This window comes from Rhinopithecus bieti, unplaced genomic scaffold, assembly GCF_001698545.2.
Source record: "Rhinopithecus bieti isolate Rb0 unplaced genomic scaffold, ASM169854v2 scaffold_18466, whole genome shotgun sequence".
NCBI classification, from domain to species: domain Eukaryota; kingdom Metazoa; phylum Chordata; class Mammalia; order Primates; family Cercopithecidae; genus Rhinopithecus; species Rhinopithecus bieti.
Genome location: NW_016809319.1, coordinates 250572 through 261194, shown reverse-complemented (window position 1 = coordinate 261194; position 10623 = coordinate 250572). Strand labels below are relative to the sequence as shown.

At 41.8% G+C, this 10623-nt stretch overlaps 1 long non-coding RNA gene and 1 other non-coding gene across 2 annotated transcripts in view; both read left to right on the top strand.

Annotated features, from left to right (window-relative positions):
- The first annotated feature begins 478 nt into the window (after positions 1-478).
- LOC108540148 (uncharacterized) overlaps positions 479-10623 on the top strand; it is a 27161-nt gene continuing 17016 nt past the window's right edge. The window contains exons 1-2 of the long non-coding RNA XR_001888609.1: positions 479-630; positions 729-900. This is a non-coding gene — a long non-coding RNA (uncharacterized LOC108540148). The remainder of the gene's footprint in view (positions 631-728; positions 901-10623) is intronic.
- Positions 3978-4050, top strand: TRNAR-CCG (transfer RNA arginine (anticodon CCG)). The gene has a single exon. It is a non-coding gene; the product is annotated as a tRNA-Arg (tRNA).

The following is a 10623-nucleotide window of genomic DNA, read 5'->3' as shown; positions in this document are numbered from 1 at the left end:
AGGAGTCTTGGCCGGGCGCAGTGGTTCACACCTGTAATCCCAGCACTTTGAGAGACCGAGGTGGGTGGATCTCCTGAGGTCAGGAGTTGGAAACCAGCCTAGCCAACATGGTGAAACCCCGTCTCTACTAAAAATACAAAAATTAGCCTGGTGTGGTGTGGCAGGCACCTGTAATCCCAGCTACTAGGGAGGCCAAGGCAGGAGAGTCGCTTGAACCTGGGAGGTGGAGGTTGCAGTGAGCCGAGATTGCACCATTGCACTCCAGCCTTAGCGACAAGAGCTAGACTCCAAAGAGCGAAATTTCGTCTTAAAAAAAAAATAAGTCTCAAGCGCAGAACCATGAAAGAGCTACAGTTGTCATACAATTGGAGAGCTAATGATTCAACATTTTGTTAATCATTGACCTTGTTCTCTGTCCTACTCTAAGGAGGGCGTAATGTGTGTCTCCTGCAATCGGTCAGTAGGAACAATGCTTAAGGTCTAAACTAGCAGAGACTTTAGTGGTAAAAAACAAAGAAGGAACTTATTTCAACTGGAGAAAGAAGGTGGATGCTGCAGGATTCAGAGACTTTACGGATTTTAAAAGCAACAAAGATGGAACGTGTCCTCAGGAAACAAACGAACACACAGGTAGTGTAAGAGATGTGGATATTGCCTTTCACCAAACTTATTAGATAGAGGAGAAGCAGGAATTACGCTTGTTTGTTTGTTTTTGTTTGTGGAAGTAGGATGGTATCCAGAAGGGGATGAAGCTGTTCGGTTTTGGACAAGAATTTAGAATACTTAAGGGCAACTTCATGAAAATGTCTGATAAACATGATCTGTGGATCAGCCATTGCACTCCAGCCTGGGCGACAGAGCGAGACTCCGTCTGAAAAAAACAAACAAAAAAATAAGTTGGTAAGGATGTATTTTTTTGTCTATGTTCTGTTTCAACTTATGTAGATTGTTGTAAATTGATGTAAACCACGTGAGAGGAAAATGTGAATATAAAAATGCAAAGCCCTAACATTTGCTCACACACACACAAATCTTCTGAAATTTCATTGTTTTCCCCTTTTCTCCCTTTAAAGACAGACCTATTATTATCTAGGGACAGTGAAAATGAGAAAAGGAGAATAAAAGGGAACAAAATGCAAGAAAGGAAGCTAAGCACATATTTCTGGGTATATTTTCAGAAGACACAGGATGCAAAGTACAAGTGGAAAAGAAAGTGAGGATGGAGCCAAAGTTGAGACAATAAAGGGGGCAGAAATAAAAGAAGGAAAATGGAGCCAGTCAGAAATTGCCCTTCTCTGAGCAGAAGAAACTGTAGAGAGTAGTTCTGAATGATAACCAGGTAAAGGAGATCAGAAATAGAGTGAGATGCAGGTTAGGAGGCTTAACATTTTCAGGTTAGCAAGGTGAGATTTAAAAGGAGAGGAAAAAAAATCTCCATGAACTCTCAGTTCTTATTTTTATTTTAGAATTAAAGCCCTATGAGAAACATGACAATTGTATTTTAGCTCACAAAGATCTCAAACCCTAATATTGTCACTATTCAGGATCTAAATCTTTTAGCTCTGTTGTGGCCTCTCTGGAGGAAGGATTAGGACCGTGAATCATGGTATCAGCCATAGCTGTCCTTGGGCAGTTCCAGAAGATGTCCTAAGCCCTAGGAGACCTGATTCCAATTCATTAAAAACGTGAGCCACATATATTTTTTCAGCAGTAAGTGTCCCAATGCTGATGATGAAGATGAGAAAATACTTTCCAGTAACTTAATTTTTTTTCAGTTTCAATACTTTCAATATATCCAGTTTCAATAATCGCATATAACTTCAAATGTTTGGCTTTAATTGAAAATGTTCACCAAACTTTGAAAATGGGGAGGGGGAGTTGCACTTATCGGAGTTCTATGTATGTTTATTGCATCACACACTTAGAATGTGTATTGTACAGGTTCGTTTCCAGTTATTTAAAGGGATTGAGAACTTCAAGATTCAATCTGAGTGGAGACTGACATATAAATACAGACTTACAGAATTGGGATCATACTGCGTATGTTTTTGTTGTTTGCTTTATTCTCAACATTGTATTCAGAGCATCTTCCCATGTTATTAAAAATTATTTTAGAAAGGAGAATCCTCTTCAGTTTTTACATTTCATGGCGTTATTTGTTCATCATGGCGATATTATGTTTCGTTAATGGTTGCTGCATAGACAGGGCGCGGTGGCTGGGTCTTGTAATCCTAGCACTTTGGAAGGCAGAGACGAGTGGGTCTCTTGAGTCCAGGAGTTCTCGACCAGCTTGGGCAATATGGGGAGACCCCGGCTCTACAAATACAAAAAAATTAGCTGGGCGTGGTGGCACGCGCCTGTAGTCCTAGCTACTCAGGAGGCTGAGAAGGGAGGATCCCTTGAGCCCGGGAGGTCGAGGCTGCAGTGAGCCCTTATAATGTCACTGCACTCCAGCCTGGTTGACGGAGTGAGACCCTGTCTCAAAAATAATAATAATAATAATAATAATAATAGGCCGGACGCAGTGGCTCACACCGGTAATCCCAGCACTTTGGGAGGCCGAGGCGGGCGGATCACTTGAGGTCAGGAGTTCCATACCAGCCTGGCCCAACATAGTGAAATCCCATCTTTACTAAAAATACAAAAATTAGCCGGGTGTGGTGGCGCACGCCTGTAGTCTCGGCCGTTCGTGAGGTTGAGACAGGAGAATCGCTTCCGAGAGGCGGAGCTTGCAGTGAGCCGAGATCGCGCCACTGCACTCCAGCTTGGGTGACAGAGCGAGACTCTGTCTCAAAAACAAAACAACAACAACAAAATAATAATAATAATTGCCGTATCTTTGGGCAATCGTGGCAGTTTTTACAGTAGAGATTAAGCTACCTTTCTAAAATGCAGTGGGACATTTTTGTTGCTTTCGTGCCCTGCAACAGTTTATGTAATCCTATATTGGAATAACAAGAAGCACATGATATTATTCCACATCTTGTACTCATGCTAGTTCATTTTCCATGCCACTCTGTGGCGTCTTCCTCCTCAGTGTGTCCGGGTCCCTGAGCAAAGCCCAAAGTAGGCACTCTAAAAATTTTGACTGAATATTCGGCGATAATTTGAGCTTTGTTTTCACCTCAAAGAAAATACTATAGAAGAAAACACTAGGAAAAATAGGAGAAGTTGATGGGAAAGATTCTCTTTGTTGAAACGAGTGTAGGGTTCAGGAAGGGAGAAATTTTGCTTTGATTTCATTGTGTTAGAATAACATGTCATTTTGAAGGAACCAAAAATATACTGTGTATTGGACAGACTGGTGTTATAGTTCTACTTCAGGGTTGGACGTCTCATATCTTTCCTATCCCATCCACACTTTTGGTGACTGGGGGGTTCCCCCAAACACGCTATTGCTCTGTGGATTAATCCACAGCGAGCTGGTGACGCGTTCTTGTCAAGACCAAATCAAACTTGGGAAGTCTTCAAGTCAAGAATGGAAGTCACCAAGCTCCATTAAAATAAACAGTATATGTGAACTGAATAACCTACTTTGTTCCGCCTTGCGCCAACCCTGCACTTCCAACAGTACCATCTTCGAAGCTTCCTGGCCATCATTCCTTTCACACCCCTCACTTCCCGAAAGTGCCTTCTGTGGGCTCTCTCAACCTTCTCTTGATTGTTTCCCCTATGGGTTGCAGCATCAGTTCAGAACTGAAAATCTCCCTATCCCACATCTCGAAGTCATTAAAGATTTCAACAGGATTCACATTGATGACCCATCTAACTGCTCGTCCTCTCACAGTTTCTGACAACTGTATTAGTTTTTGCAAGTTTTAGAGGGTGTTGTAAATAGTTTTAGCTGTTAGTGAATTTTAATTTCAAACGAGGAACTTTTATTAAGCTGGATCTTTGAAGTCAGCGCTTAAAAAGCCCCCTTCCCCACCACGTTACATTCTCTTTGTGTCTTATGTAAGGATCCCTCTTCGGCGGTTGGCCGCGTGGCCTAATGGATAAGGCGTCTGATTCCGGATCAGAAGATTGAGGGTTCGAGTCCCTTCGTGGTCGTCGTTTTTCATTCGCTGGTCTGAAAGATGTTTATTGAGTTAGAGCGTTTTCCCTCTTCTTGCTCCGGTCTCGCTGCCAATTAACAACTAAAGGTATAAAGAGTATATACAGCGTGCCTGCCCTGTGACAAGTGCTTTATAAAAGAACAAAGCAGAAATAGCACTTGGCCTCAAAGAGCTTACTTTCTACTGGACCTAACAGTTGAAATCAAGCAAACGCTGGGAAGAAAAAAATAAAATAAAACAAAACAAAAAACTGGTTTCCACTCCTGTGGAAGAAGTAAGTAGGAGGATAAAATAAAAAATAAGGGATGGGGGCTTCTTTAGGAAGCATCCATCCTCCTGGAGGTACTGAAGAAATGCTGTTTAGCTGGAAAATGAGTATTTTTCAGGCAAAAGGAATAGCATTTGTTAATTCACTGAGAATCTGAAATCACTAAGTATTTGCAAAGTTCAGGTTGCTGAACGCTTGTGTGTATGTGTTTGGAGCTGGGGGTGGGGGGCGGGGGAAGGAGCGGAAATCACTACAGAGAAAATCAACAAAAAGAGACAAAGTGAGTTAAATTTCTGGGAACAAGCTCTCTCACAGAAATTCTCTATGGCTGAGACTCTGAACATGATTTAAAATTAGTGTTCTCCAGATTTTCACTAGCTACCAAAAAAGGTAACTGTCATCACCAGGCAAATTGTCATCACTTAAGCCTAAAGGCAGAAACCACCAAAAGCTTTAATCCAAACTGAGCCGTCCTCTAGTGCAACCTGTATTAGGGTAGTCATGATAGGTTCAATTTTTGCAAGCGGGCCAGTGCCATAAATTGACCTGAACATTACTACAAAGAAAGCACAGTGAGCGCAGGATCAAGCAAGTTTTCATCATTTTTAATGGAGCTCCAGTCGCTTCTTGAGGAACAGGAAGCTAAAATTGATTCTCAAGAACATTTGTTTCTGTGAGAATACGTGGTAACTGAATAAGAATTCTTTAAAAAGAAACAATGCAATTCCCAGATTTAACACCAACGCCAGTTAACATTTACCGAATGCATACACTGTGGCTGCACTATTCCAACTATGAGAAATGTATTAATAGTCTTATTTTACAGATGTAGAAACTGACACCTAGAAGGGTATAATACATTGCCCAACACAACTAATAAAGAGTAAAGCTGGAAACTTAGCCAAAATATGTTATTTCTGGAGCACAAGTCTTAATGTTTAAAACAACCTTTTGTTGTTTAATGGCATGATGCAGTGTGGTAAAATATATATAACATAAAATGTCACTTTAACTTTTTTTTTTTTTTGAGACAGAGTCTTGCTCTGTGGCCAGGCTGGAGTGCAGTGGCGGGATCTCGGCTATCTCGGCTCATTGCAACCTCCGCCTCCTGGGTTCAAGCGATTCTCCTGCCTCAGTCTCCCGAGTAGCTGGGAGTACAGGCGCGTGCCACCACGCCCAACTAAGTTTTTGTATTTTTAGTAGAGACGGGGTTTTACTGTGTTAGCCAGGAAAGTCTCCATCTCCTGACCTCGTGATCCACCCGCCTCGGCCTTCCAAAGTGCTGGGATTACAGGCGTGAGCCACCGCGCCCGGCCCTTGTTTTGGTATTTTAAAGAGACAGGGTCTCATTCTCATCGCAGTCTCAAACCCCTGGGCTCAAAGGATCCTCCTGCCTCAGCCTCCCGTGTAACTAAGACTAGTCATGTGTCACAACACATGGCTAATTTTTAATTTTTTGTAGAGATGTGGGGGGCAGCGTGGTCTCACCATGTTACCCAAGCTGGTTTTGAACTCCTGGTCTCAAGCAGTCCTCCCGCCTTGACCTCCCAAAGTGCTTGGATTACAGGCATGAGCCACACACAGCCCCTCACCTTTTCGTATTTTGAAATCGCCTATTCTAGATATTTCATATAAGTGGAATTATACAGTACTTGCCTTTTTGTATCTGGCCTATTTCATCACTAAACAAAATGTTTTCAAGATTCATCCATCTCACAGCATATACCAGCACATCTCATATATATATATATATATATAATTTTATTTTATTTTTTTTTTTATTTTGACGGAGTCTCACTCCGTCGTCAGGCTGGAGTGCAGTGACACGATCTAGGCTCGTTGCAACCTCTGCCTCCTGAGTTCAAGTGATCCTCCTGCCTCAGCCTCCTGAGTAACTGGGACTGCAGGCACTTGCCAACACACCCAATTAATTTTTGTATTTTTAGTAGAGGCGGGGTTTCACCATTTTGACCAGGATGGTCTCGATCTCTTGACCTCGTGATCCGCCCGCTTCAGCCTCCCAAAGTGCTAGGATTATAGGTGTGAGCCACTGCGCTCGGCTTTATTTTTTATTTTTTATATTTTGATGCCTATTCTGCTTACGCATTTTTGTTTATTTTTATTTATTTTGCTTCTCTGCTCATCTGTCGGTGGCTGGATTCCCCTTTTAGCTATTCTGAATAATGCCGCAATGAACACTGGATTACAAGTATCTGTTTGAGTTTCTACACCTAGGAGTAGAATTGCTGAGGCATATGCTAAATCCATGTTTAGCTTGTTAGGAACCACCAAACTGGTTTCCACGGTGGCTTTATCATTTTACATTCTCACCAACAATGCATGAAAGTTCCAGTTTATCCACATCTTCACCAACACTTTTCATTTGCCATTTTCCTGATTATAGCCATCCAAGAAAGTTTGAAATGGTACCCACTTTGGTTTGGATTTGCATTTCCCTAGTGAATAAAGACACTGAGTACTTTCCATGTGCTTATTGGCTATTTATATATTTTCTTTGGAGAAGTGTCTATTTGATTTCTTTGTGCATATTTTTAATTGGGTTGTCTTTTTGTTTTTGAGTTGTATTAAGGTTTGGTTTGTGGTTTTTGTTTTGTTTTGTTTTTTCTTTTCTTTTTTTTGGGGGGGGGGTGTATCTGGATGTTAGACCCTTATCAAATATGTGATTTGTAAATATTTTCACCAATTCTATATGCTCTTTTTTCACTGTCTAAATAATGTCCTTATTTAGACAGCACAAAAGTTTTTAATTTTGATGACATACCATTTATCATCTATTTGTTTGTTTGTCTTTGAGATGGAGCTCACTCTGTTGCCCAGGCTGGAATGCAGTGGCACGATCTAGGCTCACTGCAACCTCTGCCTCCAGGTTCAAGCAATTCTCCTGCCTCATCCTGGGACTACCGGTGTGTGCCACCACACTGCCTAAAGTGCTGGGATGATAAGTGTGAGCCACCATGCCTGGCCTATTTCTTTGTTTGGTTGCCTGGGCTTTTGGTGTCATATAAAATAACCCATTGTCAAATCCAAAGATACGAAGTTTTTTTGTTTGTTTGTTTGTTTGTTTGTTTGTTTGTTTGTTTTGAGTCGGAATCTTGCTCTGCTGCCCAGGCTGGAGTGCAGTGGCGCAATCTCAGCTCACTGCAACCTCCACCTCCTGGGTTCAAGCACTTCTCCTGCCTCAGCCTCCTGAGTAAGTGGGACTACAGACGTGTGTCATCACGCCCAGTTAATTTTTTTTTTTTTAGTAGAGATGGGGTTTCACTGTGTTAGCCAGGATGGTCTCAATCTCCTGATCTCATGATCTGCCTGCCTCGGCCTCCCAAAGTGTTGGGATCACAGGTGTGAGCCACCGTTCCCGGCTGCACGAAGATTTATCTCTGTTTCTTCTAAGAGTTTTCTTCTAATGGTTGTAGCTCTTATATTTATACTATATACTACAATATATACTATAATGTTTATAATGTCTGAACCCCTCCCATAAAAATGAAAGTGCCATACCCCAGTCATTGTGAGAACCGTAAATGTCCCCAAATATATACTAGTAGGTAGCAATGCCTTGGCTAAAGACTACTGCATATTAGTACAGATAAAGAATTAGCACAGATACATTTTATTCAGTGCCCAAATAAAGTAATTTAGGGCTCAAGTTGGGCCAGGCACGGTGGCTCACGCCTGTAATCCCAGCACCCTGGGAGGCCAAGGCGGGTGGATCATGAGGTCAGGAGATCATGACCATCCTGGCTAACACAATGAAACCCTCGTCTCTACCAAAAATACAAAAATTAGCCAGGCGTAGTGGCAGGTGCCTGTAGTCCCAGCTACTTGGGAGACTGAGGCAGGGAGGGGGAGATTGCAGTGAGCTGAGATCTTGCCATTGCACTCCAGCCTGGGCAACAGAATGAGACTCCATCTCAGGGAAAAAAAAAAAGGCTCAAGTGTTTTACTCCACAGTTTTCCTGTAATGAAAAGCTGATTCCTTTTTTGAAGAGAACTTCATATTTTTTATCTCAGAGTTTCCTTTTAAAAGAAGAAGCATATGTTAGTTTGTTTTCACAGTAAGTGAAGATAGGCCATGTCACAAATAAACAGGGAACAACACTCGACTGTATCTCATAGACAAAGGAAACCTTGAGAAGTTTAACACTGTATCATAGTTTTAGACAGAACACAATAATTACATGGTTAGAACACAGTACTAAAAAAACTGATGTTACTTTTTTTTCTTTATTTAAGAGCATAACTTAACAATAGTCCCACTTGGTCAGGCCTATGTTCCCCCCCAGTCTATTACTTCATGATTCTAAAGCAGTGGGAGGAAGCAATGCCCTCCTACATATCAACTCACGAATTACACATACGTCTTTCAAAAGATCAGAAATTTCCATTTTAACCATCTCATCAATATTTCTACATAAGTTTAAAATATTTTTATTTTCACTTTATGCCACTTCTTAAAACTGAATTTCAGCAAGTACACTATGTAAGTCCAGGATTTCTAATTCTATTTATTTTAATTTAATTCATTTCAATAAACATTTATGGAATGCAAATGCCAATCATTATGCCAGCTACATTCATGCAAATATGAGGAAGAACCGTCCGGTTCCCTTTCTCTCAATTTGTACCAGCATCGCTAGATCTTTGTGACAGTGTGGGAATAGGACTACACATAGTGGTCCAGGTTTTGAACAAAGACAAGAAACCAATTTATTTCTTTTTTCATTTTTATTTTATTTTTAGTTTTAGTTTTTTGAGGAGGGGTCTCACTCTGTTGCCCAGGCTGGAGTGCAGTGGCATGAACACAGCTCACTGCAACCTATTCCTCCTGGGCTCAAGTGATTCTCCCATCTCAGCCTCCCAGTTAGCCAGGATTACAGGCCTGCGCCACCACGCCTAGCTAATTTATTTTTCGTAAAGACAAGGGTCTCACTATGTTGCCCAGACTGGTCTCGAACTCTTGGGCTCAAGTGATCCTCCTGCCTCAACCTCCCAAAATGCTGGGATTACAGGTGTGAACCACTGCAGCCAGCCAACAATTGATTTCTTGATACCTTTCAACTGATACCCAGTATTTTATAAGCCTTTTTGGATATAGTGAGCATCTTTTCCTGAAAGAGAGAGCAGGGAATCACAAATATTACAAAGCTCTGTTTACAAAGGAAGTCTCAGGAGTAAGTGACCATTTTGCCTACCCTCTGAATACCAAAGTGTACAAATACCTGCAGGCTTAGACAAAATACTCTTCGTTTCCCACCTAAGAGTCAGGAACTTAGAACTGGTCACTGGGTGAGACTGACCCTTTCCTTAAGGAGGATAATGACTGAAAACATTTATTTCTGCTAAAACAAGTTCTAGCCAACTCATTTCCTGGGCATGCTCTTGACAAATTTGCTAATATTAAGTGAGGCAAAAAGTTGCCATTCAAACATTTCAAAATTGTTATATCCAATTCCCTTCCATATCTACTCTCTAAAGGTCAATTACTAGAGAAACCCAAAGTTTTACACACATTCATCAGAGCTATAAATCTTTTTTCTCTGATATGGCTTTTCTTTTTAATGTCTAAATAAGACCTTCATTTTGAGTAAAGCATTTTCCATGTTCAGGGCAATGATGAAGTCTTTCCCCTGTATGAATTTTGGGATAGTTAATGAAGTGTGAGCTCTCAATGCAGGCTTTCCCAAATACTTAACTTTTTTTTTTTTTTTTTTTGAGAAAGAGTCTCACTCTGTCGCCCAGGCTAGAGTGTGGTGGCCCGATCTCGCCTCACTGCAAGCTCCGCCTCCTGGGTTCATGCGGTTCTCCTGCCTCAGCCTCCGGAGTAGCTGGGACTACAGGCACCCGCCACCAAGCCCGGCTAATTTTTTGTATTTTGTTAGTAGAGACGGGGTTTCACCATGTTAGCCAATCACGGGCACCGTGATTGCCCGGCGCAAATACTTTACTTTCATAAGGTTTCTCTCTTGTGTGCAGTCTCTCATGTGTCAGACCTGCATTGTGACTAAAGCTTTCTCCACATTCCTTAAAGTGATAAGGTTTCTCTCCGTGTGTACTCTATGATGCTTAAGAAAGAGTGGGCTCTGATTAAAAGCTTTCCCACGAATAAGATATTTGTAGGGGGCCGGGCGCGGTGGCTCAAGCCTGTAATCCTAGCACTTTGGGAGGCCGAGACGGGCGGATCACGAGGTCAGGAGATAGAGACCATCCTGGCTAACACGGTGAAACCCCGTCTCTACTAAAAAATACAAAAAACTAGCCGGGCGAGGTGGCGGGCGCCTG